Source organism: Thamnophis elegans, chromosome Z (assembly GCF_009769535.1).
Source record: "Thamnophis elegans isolate rThaEle1 chromosome Z, rThaEle1.pri, whole genome shotgun sequence".
NCBI lineage: Eukaryota > Metazoa > Chordata > Lepidosauria > Squamata > Colubridae > Thamnophis > Thamnophis elegans.
In genome coordinates this window covers 43,778,789-43,789,981 of record NC_045558.1, presented here as the reverse complement: position 1 = coordinate 43,789,981, position 11,193 = coordinate 43,778,789, and positions in this window count along the sequence as shown.

Genomic DNA, 11,193 nt, shown 5'->3' with positions numbered 1-11,193 from the left:
AATAAAAACCATTCCATTATTCAGATTGGTGCTCCTTTATCTGAATTTTTTGTATTGATTTCCTGCAATCTGGAATTTTATCAGACGTGGTCAATTACAGCTTGTTATGCAGAATCACCTTCTGGCTATAAACACTGTACTTCAACAACTCTGGAAAATTCTACGTGACAGAAGACTTGTTTATATTATAGTAAAACTTCTGGGCACAACCCCATGAATGTAAGGTGTGCCAAGGTCACTTAGGTTCTGTGATACAACTTTTCAGATGCTTTTCAATTGTATGCTCAAGTTGCATTCAAGCAGGATTCAGGGTGCCAAATCTACCATGAATTTGCCCAACAGCTATAATATTCCATGGTTGTTCCTAGTGACTGTCATATTCTCAGGGGTGTGTGTGCGTGCTCAGCAGGCTATATTTGTACTATAATTTCTCCTTTCTTCATAGTTTAATCACATATCCATGACTGTATTTTAAATCCATTCTCTGAACCTGTTCCAATATGTCTGAATCATTTTAAAGAATTGGGCTATTCACTATTCAAGAAGAGGTCTGATTAGTGCAGAATACAAAGAAATTCTTTCTTCTTCTGATTTGGAAACAATCTCCATTTGAGTAAGACTGATTTATCTTCATTCAAGGATCAGTTCCAATTCAAGGCCTTGTATTCTTGTTAAGATGATGTAAATTTGGGAGAAAGCATAATTAATCATTGGCAAGAATATGTTGAAGATTTTCAAGCTGACTTGAAAACTTTTGCTGCAATGTAAAGACATTCCAAGAAGGCATTTCATTTAGAACAAAAGTCTATAAAACTCTCATTTTATGATAATACTGGCCAGAAGATGAAATGGAAAAAGTAACTTTCAGTGTAAAATCTCTATAGAGTCATCAGTTTTGAATTGTGGATATGTATCTAAAATCTACTAAGAAATCCCATTATTTATTTGGCATAGGAAAAAAAAGTCACTCTGGAAGGAAGGTTACAGATTTAAAAATATAAATTCTCCCCCTCCCATTCCAGCCGTTTCATTTCAAAGTTTCATTTATTACTGCATTTATCTATGTATTATCATTAGTGAACTCCAGCAGTCTTCTCTTCCCCCATTTCTCATTTCTCTGTTGCTGTTTTGCAAAACAAGTTCTAAGAGCTGCAGCAAAAAGTCTTGTGGTATGTTTTGATTGCATTTGTGATCTCTGAGTCAGTTAAGACTGATGTCAATTAGTTCAATAAACAAGATGGTATCTCTGATAGGGTCAGTAACTGGGATTGTATTAAGGGAATGCATTCCTTCTGGAAATTACACCATGGATTTTTAAAATTAAAGAACCAAGATTTTTTTTTAAAGGATGCTATTTATGCACATACTCTTCCGCTGATATTTTTATTTTTTTAAGTGTTTGGCCCCATGGGTAGGTTTATTTTAGCTTGATTTTCAAGAGGTATAAGCAGAATAGGAATTAATGAAGTGTATATTACCATCAATGCTTTCTACTTTATTTCCAGACACATAATTGTATTTTGGGCATTGACAACTAGATCTCCTTACAATCAATTGCAGCATTTTGCAGTCATGTGACTGCAACTTTTGATATCTTAACTGGTTTGAGATTTTCCACAGGCAAAGCATGTGATTTAATTTTGCTCTCTATTATTTGAAAAAGCTTAATATGTATTTACAACTCAAATGCCCTTGAAAAGAAGCAGATCAAGAACAATAAATGCAACAAAAAACATGGTGAACTTTCTAGGACCTATAAGAATATCTGACAGTGTGTGTATGCTTTTTCTATGGAGTCCCAAAACTACAGAACATACAAAAAAGCACTAACACCCGAGCACCTACATTACTCTCATGCTACTTTTTAGTATAATGCTACATTTTTGAAGGAATGGCGTGATGCTTTCCTGCTCTTCAGATTCCACTTGCAGTGAGTGTTTTTAGATGACTACTTACATTTGATCTGGGAATCTGTTCCCATGCTACTTGCTCTATTAAAGAAATATGGTCTTTTCTTTTTGGAATCCTCAAAATTATCAGTTATCTGTTTGATCCCTGGACAGTCTACTACAACTTATCAGTTCAAGAAAGCAGTCTGTTTTCTATGGACATCAACTGTGGCAAGAGGGAAATTGTTATTTTTATTTATTACTTTTATTTAAATAATTAATATGGCCGCTCACAGTGACACACAGTCATTTTGGACTGCTTGAATAGATTGACATGCTAAGTAGCCTATAGACCTGAGTTTAGAACTACAAAACTACTATTTTTCCACAAAAATAAGACAGGGTCATTTTCTTTTGACACCCCTCCCCAAATAAGCACTTGGCCTTATTTTTTGGGAGGACATTATTTTTGAGATGCAGGAGACAGTGACGTGGTCACCTTATGGCTGCTGCTGTGTTGCAATATTTTGAGGGAGGTCTTATTTTCAGAGAAATGGTATAAAATAGAGAGATCCTGTGCGAGTAGAACTTTGAATGTCAGCATACATCTGAATTGAAAAAAATAATAATTGATCCAAATGTATTTAAACTTGCAGTGTAAAGCTTGGGAAATGGAAGGCTTGGTGATCTGGAAACCCTCAACTGGGAAAATATTTGCATCCAACTTTCCTTGTCATGGAGACACACAATCACTGTGATGGAAGGTTTATTTTCATTTGCTGTCTGCCTGCTCTTGGCAAGAACAAGAGGTTAAATTAGAAATGTCATTCAACTGAATAAATGCAAACTGGACAATATCCAGTTTGGAATAACAAAAAACACAGCTGGAAGATGTTTAATTAATATTTATATAATTAAAAACATGCACAAAGGTTTAAAAAACCAGGGTTTCACCCAAAACCATCCCATTTAGAGTCTACTAAGAAGGTTAATTGCAAATTATATAGTACCAATTCACTGTGAGAAAACAAATATAATAAAACTCTATAGGGTTGAAAGAGGGGACATCTGGAAAATCCAAAGCCTATTTTGAACACCCCAAAACTCCTTGGGAAACAGTTTTTGCTCATCCTACGTTCCAGAAAAGCTTGAACTACAATGAAGGAAAATGCTCACAGCAGTCAGAAAAGAGATCTGGAATTCCACAGCTCCTATGTGGGAGACCCTGTAAAGTGACACAATCTCTTTACAGGGTAACCACTTTATTTTCTCCATTAACAATAAAATGGCTGTGATCAACTGAAACATTAATGCAACAGGTGATATAAAGAACAGGTCAATATGGAAACAAACAAAATCTCTGTATGTTATCAAAGACTGCCTCTTCTAATTCCAGCCTGCCATAACTTTAAACTCATCAGACATGTCTTATGTATCCTGCTGGTGAGCACATCATCATTTAACCAGAAAGGTGGCTACATTAACCTAGCTTCTTGTGAAACCCCAATTGGTTTTTTTAAATTATAGTTCAGGGCATTGTGTAAAAATATGGAGTTGGATAAAATACAGTTCAGTTAATCAGAGGTAAATGCATCATGCCAATTCAGCCTACGTAACAAAGCCAGATGTGTGACTGTGGGCTCTCTCGCTCTCTCTCAGTCCTAGGAAGCAGGCAATCACAAATCACTTCCCCCCCAAAAAAACTTGTCAAAGAAACTGCAGGGACTTGAAAATATTATTATCATCCCACAAAAAAAAGGAGGAAGGAAGGGAGGGAATCTTCTTTGGAAGAGTTTCCCATCTGGAAAACATAATTCTTTTAATAGTAATTTTAGTAATAATTACAATTATAACTGTTAAAAAAAACTAATACAAACTAAAGGGAAAAAGAAAAAAGGTTGAGACAAGAGAAAAATAAATAAATAAAATAGCTAGAATTCAGAAGGCAGCAATAATCAGCAATGAAGCTGAAGAAACAGCCTGTCACTTTAAATTCACTTTCAAATCAGTCTCAATCTTGCCAGATAAAAGTTGTTCCTAACACACTCTATCTATATAGACCAGTGATGGCGAACCTATGACACGCATGTCAGTGCTGACACGCATAGCCATTTCGGGTGACACGCACATGCTCCCCAAACTTGTTTCAGCGGCAGCTCTCAGCCTGGGCGGCAGCGTCACGCAGGCTGTGGAAGGAGGAGGAGGAGGAGGAGGAGGAGGGAACCAACCAAAGAGAGGCTTTTACCGGGTCTGCGCCCCACAGCCAGGATCGTCCTTGCGCCTCAAGCCGCGTTTCTTCCTGCAAAGCCCTTCGGGCATCCCGAGAGTTCCGCTTGACGCCAGAAGGGCTTTGCAGGAAGAAACGTGGCTTGAGGCGCCAGGACGGTCCTGGCTGTGGGGCGCAGACTCGGTAAAAGCTCTCTTTGGTTCCCTCCTCCTCCCCCTCCTTCCACAGCCTGCGTGACGCTGCCGCCCAGGCTGAGAGCTGCCGCTGCCGCTGCTGCACAACTGAGGGAGGGAGAGGGAAAGCAGAGGTAGCCTCAAATTCCACCGTTGGGACAGGGGAAAGGGCTTGTCCCTCAAGAGTGGGGGGGATAAAGGTGGGAAGAAGGGGCCCGGCCTGTCCCCAGCACCCCCCACAGACGGATTACGGATCGAACGCTTCTCTCTCTGCAGCCTTTTTCTGCAAGTCCCAGCTACTCAGTGGGGCGTCATCATTTCCGGGGGGTTGCAGTTTTCCAGCTCAGATATCAGGATCCGCCGGGATTAAGTGGGAGAAAACGCCGCTGGCCGAGCGGAACAAACACATCCAAAGGTTGATCTTATTTTACGAAAACACAACTTCCAAAAGTCGATCGTGGCCTCCGTCAAGAAGCTCTTCCCCCACCCCCCACCCATTCTGGGGTCTTAGTGTCCCTCGGCTAAGATCCATCCCGGAAAGCAGAACGGGGGCAGCCCTCCTGTAATTCTGGCTGGGTTAAAGAGCAGGGATGGAGGAGCCATATCACACCTTCATTCAAAGGGTGGGGAGGGGGAGGCCTGATAAAGTCCCTCCCTTGGGGTGTCTGAAGTCCCAGCTGAAGCAGCCGAAGGAAAAAGGATAAGCATCCGTCGCTGCCCAATGGCGCTTGGGGTAACCCCGCTGGGCAGAGCCAGTCGAGGCTCATCCTGCAAATGAGGGTTTCCTTTGGGGAGGGCCAGGTGGTTTCAAGCACCCCAAACAGCCAATCTCTCTCTCTCCGTCCCCCTTCCTTTGCTCCTGGGGCTGCAGAACTTTCCATGGGCTCAACAGTAATTGAGTAAAATTCTAAGCCACTGCAGTAGCTGCTTTTTGGTTTTATTTTTTTTAATATTTATCAGTCTCTCTTTTAGTTGAAGAGTTGAAGTCCACAAGGCTTAAAGCTGTCAGGTTTGAAGACCCCTGGGGTTTTTTTCCTAAAGGGTTAGGGGTGCAAGGGTCTTGTAACTTGACAGCTTTAAGACTTGCACGCTTCAATGCCAGAGTTTCTGAGCCAACATTTTGGTTGCTAAGCAGGACCGTTGGTAAGTGATACTGATAATAATATCAAGGGCAACATACGAAATCGACTGATGAACAAAGAAGTTACTAAGCAGCTATGTTAAATAATTTGTTTTTGGTTTATTAAATACAATTATATTGCAATTATATATTTTTGTAGTTTAAACTATAAATTGTGCAAAATTATGTTTTTGTCGAAGTGACACACAACGCGAGTTATGCTCGATTTTTTGCCGATTTTTGACACACCACGCCAAAAAGGTTGCCCATCACTGATATAGACAGATATAGTAGTCTTAAATTTAACTTCTGGGTTCCTTGTTCAAAAACAACCCTTTGATATCTCCAATGTTAAAATATTGTTCTTCATTCTATAATTGTAAGTTCAGTTTGAGTGAATTTACAATTATAATCTTTAGTTCTCCTCTAGTTCCCAATTTGTGCAAACCATTAGAAGGATTCTTTACAGTTAATACCCAAGTCTTATTTCAAATTTAACTGGACCCTTGGTCCATTTGTAACTTTCCACAAACAAAGTTTGAATTATCCTTTTGCTATTTATTCCAAAAAAGGTTTTTTTAAAAAAAAAATTTCTTAAACTTGTAATTAAAAGGGGGTTTTTTTGGGCTAGGGATTGAAAATAACTCACAATGCTGTAAAATTTGATAGAAAGTTTTCTACCTACCAGATTTTAGCTGAATAACAGAAAAACAGTCAATAAGCAATTTCCAAGAGAGATTAGAAAAGGAAGCATACATACATATTATCCTTTCAAAGATGTCATGCAATTTCCCATGAAACAGAATCTGGTGCCACATTGAATTATTTGGTCAAAAACAATTTGTTCAGGAACTTTAAGTTAAACTTTTTTATGTATGTATCTGTTGTATGCAAAGCCCAAATTTTATTGCTATTTGTGGTGTATTTATCTTCAGTTTCTTTTTATTTTATTTATAAACCACTTGGATATCAGAAGATAAAATATGTAAGAAATAGTCCCTGATCAAAAACACAAGAGACACAGATGCTTTTGTTTAATGAACAATAAGATTTGTGCTAAGGCAATGGGAAGGATTTGTAAACATCCTATAGTATACCTCCTTCAAACTGCAAGAAGGCTCATATTTCAAGTCTCTCACCACATTTTACTTTCGGATCGCTTGAGAGAACCAGTGTGGAATAGGCTACAATTTTCCATATTGTCAGCACTCTAGAATGGAAGGATTTCTCTTCTGAAAGAGTATATGTCCCCAGCACTCACTCTATCACATGCTAAATGTGGGCTTGAAGGACACATATTTAACAATCCTGACTTAGGCAGATGATCAGAAGTTTCCACACTTTATTTAGAGAGACATAAATTGTGGCAGTGTCCCAAAGTTTTCCACGCTTGATAATGTAGGCAATTCAAATACTTAGTAAAATGGGAATCTGCTTTGCAGACTTGGAAAAGCTCCCCCCCCCAAAAAAAACCCCACCTCCACATTTGTATAAAAGACAATTACTGGATTCCAATCCCCCCCCCCCCTACTAGTTTTACATAAAGCTTGGTGGCTTGGTGGCATTTACTTAATATGATGGGGGAGGGGGAGTATCAGGTTCCAGGTTATATACCTGTCTTGGTTTCAAATTATAGGAAAGAATTGAATATTGAATTGTGACTTGGGGAGGAACCCAAGGATCCATCGGTAATGAATGACTTCTCAGTTGCATGAAGATTGTATGCCAGCTGTTAAGAAAAAACCAAGTGGGAAGCTATATGATCTATTGGAAAATATGTGAGACATGCTTAGTCTCTGAAGAAGAGCTATGGACAGACTACATCAACTCTGCAAACAGATGCAAAATTAATTAGAATAGATTTGGCAGAAAGCCATAATCAGAGTGGTAGAAAAAACAGAATCTTAGGAGTGAAGGAGAAAAGCCATCTAGAACTGTATGCATATTAGATCTAGTTGATTTTGCAGGTAATGGCTAGCAATAAAAATCTATACCATAAATTACCCAACTTGGATATCTATACTTACATTGTAGGTATAGAAAATTCCTGATTTAGTTGGATTCAAGGACCCAGTCAAGGGCCCATGTTTGCAACCTCTGAATTCTCAACAGTCCAACTTTGCATTGCCTCTTTTTTGCCCACAAATAGTCTGTGCTCAGAACAGATTTGATGGGTCTAGTCATGACTGAATATGTAAGATGTGACCAACAACATTATGTAAACAGCTGTTTAACTTTATAGTTAGTTTGTGATAAGTTGGCATTCTACATAAGTGATGAAGTTAGAACTACAGCTGCAATTGGGGAGAGGATAGGAATCATACGCCAACTTATTCAGGAAGTGAGCTCTGGCTTGTAGTAAGTTGATATATAGTGTCCTAACTTCATATACTATTAAGTATTTCAATAGCTAATGGCTGCTTTGTATATAATATCTGGGGTTAAATTATTTCTACTCTAGCCCAATACTTTCCCATGCTTCATCTGATTTATATATTTGTTTTATGTTGCCATTGTATTATATTGCTAGTTGGATAACTAATAAATAATCTCTCATACTACATATGATAAAAGAATGGGCTAGAAAATTTCATGAGCATTGAAAACCAGCACATACCTTTTTTTGAGTTGAGAGTCATTATAGTATTTTGAGTGGTACATGAGGGGAGACGGAAGTATATTCTAAAAAAATAGTGTATTGTGGGAGGGGGGGGAGTAAAAATAGCTAAAATAGTTAAAATAATCCATCAGCAATATATTCGATCAATATCTTATATTTACCCATTAAAATTGTGATTCAGTGGCAGCTGATGGAGGCCTCTGGGAGCCACACCTATGACTTTTAGGAAACACGTAAGGCAGAGTGTACACCTCTGCAAAAAGCTGAAGGTGTTCAGTGGGTGAATTGGGTGCCCTGTTTTTCTTTTTTTTAATGTTTTTATTATTTACATATAAATATATTGAACAGAGTGTGATTGTCCTGGCATTTCACTTGCCATAAAAACAAATAACATATATACTGCTTAAAGTGAAAACAAATAACATATATACTGCTTAAATAGTACTTGTGTTGTACAATTATTTTTGGGCATCATATTCATGGAAACCCCTAATGTGTATGCAGGCATCAAGTGGCCTTCTAAAGTGTATGAATAATTCAAAAATATATTATTTGAGAACAGAAGAATTGCTTTTACCAATCACTTTCTGTTTCTACAGGTTGATGAAGACTGCCCCATAGTGAAAATTATAAGGAATAATTATCCTGCTATCAGCTGTTTTTAGGGGAAAATGGATTGGCTTTGTTTGTGGACAGACTGCATATTCAGGCAATAAAGACTGCTCTTACAGAAACAATTTATGTTATTTTCAAATAGTTTCAATAGAAAAGATGTTTACAAATAATTTGTTGCCTCAAAATCTCTTTGCTCCTGAAGCATTTTCTAAGCAATGCTCATTCATGCCACCCAGTGGAACCTGTATGAATATTCTTGTGGAAAATTATATACAGACTATTTTAATTACATAGAAATACACATCTACTACTTATCAGTTTAGTGTAACTATAGTAGCTAGGACATATTGCAATTCTAAACAACCGAGAACTTTTGTAAACCTATAAATAAAATGATTGTATTGATTAAAATAAAACAAAACAAAAAGTCCCTTCAGGTATCACCAATAGGAGGAAAGTTGCACCACAATTCTAGTCTGATCTTGTTGCTACAAAAAGCACATGCTGGCAGATAGTGGCCAGAAGAATTATAATCTTATTCGGGGCATTTGGGATAAATCACAAATATTCTGCTGCTTAATTGTGCATCCCTGCCTAGCAGCTTCCCTATCTAAACTGATGAAACTGGAGGAAGAACATACTTTCAAACTTGTAACCTTACAATAAAGGTAGTATTAGTATTCTTGATTTTAATTTAGGGGTCTGGATTATTTTGGAAGGATTCAGCCAGTTCGCACCTATTTGGGACCGGTTGTTAACTTTCTAAGCAGTTCAGAGAACCAGTTGCTGGAAGAAATTTTATTTCACTTTTTTTTCACTTTACAGGGCTAATCCTGTAAGGAAGGCAGGAAGGAAACATTCTGGGGTTGTTTCTAGCCTAATCTTTACTGTCCTGCTTACAGAAACTGCCTCTCTGGTTAACCCTTTTTACATTGTAACAGCTAAGATGAAGCGCCCATCGACCTGAGTGGCATTGAGTTGGCCACGCCTACCCAGTCACATAATGACCGAGCCATGCCTACCCAGCTGGTCATTAGGGCAGAGAACCAGTTGTTAAATTATTTAAATTTCACCACTACTAACATCATGTGATTAGCCTAAACTGCATGGCCCAAAAGTCCCCCAAATTTTATTTTTATTTATTGTTAAATTTACTAGGCACCTATCATGCTGAGAGGATACTTAGGTGGCTTACAACAATAAAGAGAAATGAAAAGTCTTAACAAAACTGAAGTAAAATACTAGAAAAATAAAACAATGCAAAAGAAAACGATAACATATCAATGATAACAAAAAGATGGATGGATGGGTGGAGAAGGGGTGGTGGTGGTGGTGGAGTTTGCCTTCAGCTCAGTAGCCATTCCCAGCATGAAAACCCCCCATTTGGTTTTATAAGTGAAATGGTCAGGAGATATAGCTTTGTCTGTAGACAAATGGAATGTTCTCCAGTTCTTTGGAATATTCTATCAATTTAACTATTACTTTTGCTCATCTCTAGCCTGGCAATTTAGAAGAATATAGTGCAGAGAAGCATCATATAATTGATATGCTGATGCCTAAGCATCCACTCCTTCTATGCTGTGGTCAATACAGTTCTTTCACATAAATCTAAGTTAATTAAAATACATGGAATAAAAAAATATTAAGTGTGTGTGTAAAGGTCAACCCATCCTAATCCGACTGAACAAAATTTAGAGCCTATTATTAAGATTACTCTGTGCTCAAGCTTTCTTTTCCCGCTGCACATCATTTTCATTGTACATCCATCAGAAATTTGGAGAAATGTTCTTATAATAATTGTGCTGTTATTCCTTACTTGCCTTTTAATTATACAGTAAATAGCTATAGTCCCAGTTGCAACTTTTTTTAAAATAACACTTCATTCCTTCTATATTGATTCTTATTAACACATTCAGTATTAGTGGACCAAAGTTCTTTCGGTCCCATATTTTCATACTGTAAGTATCTCTGAGCTTATATCCTTATACTGTTCTTATACTAGGGTCATTTGTGTAGTTGCAAACAAATTTGGGAGAGAACAATCAGATTAGATGATGGCATAGGCCACATTTGGTGTGGCAAGAAGTTCAAGATCATTCCTAGTTTCTTGAGCTGCAAAGAGGAGGGGAGAAGGGAGTTGTTTTCAAAATTCTGTCAATGTAGCTTTGCAAAAAAGTAGAACTAACTCCTGGTCTCTGTAATAAATGGAATTGGAACTCCTGATTGTGATTCCTATCTGGTTTATCCCACAAGGCCAGCATCAATCTTGCAGATCTTAAAGCACAATACTGTCTCTCTTAACAACCTAAGAAACCAAGGTGTTTTTTTTTTCTGAGCCTTTTGCCTTGTCCACTATGCAATGGTGGATATGATGTCTCTTACCTTATTATTCCCTTGCTGATATCTCTTTGTCCAGTTTCCCAACGTCTTTCTCTTGTACCATTATACCATTCTTTGAGAGCCAAATCTAAGATGGGTACTATCAAAACAAGAATGCATTGCGGAAATTCCTATTTTTAAGACACAAATTCAGCCCATATTACAAGACA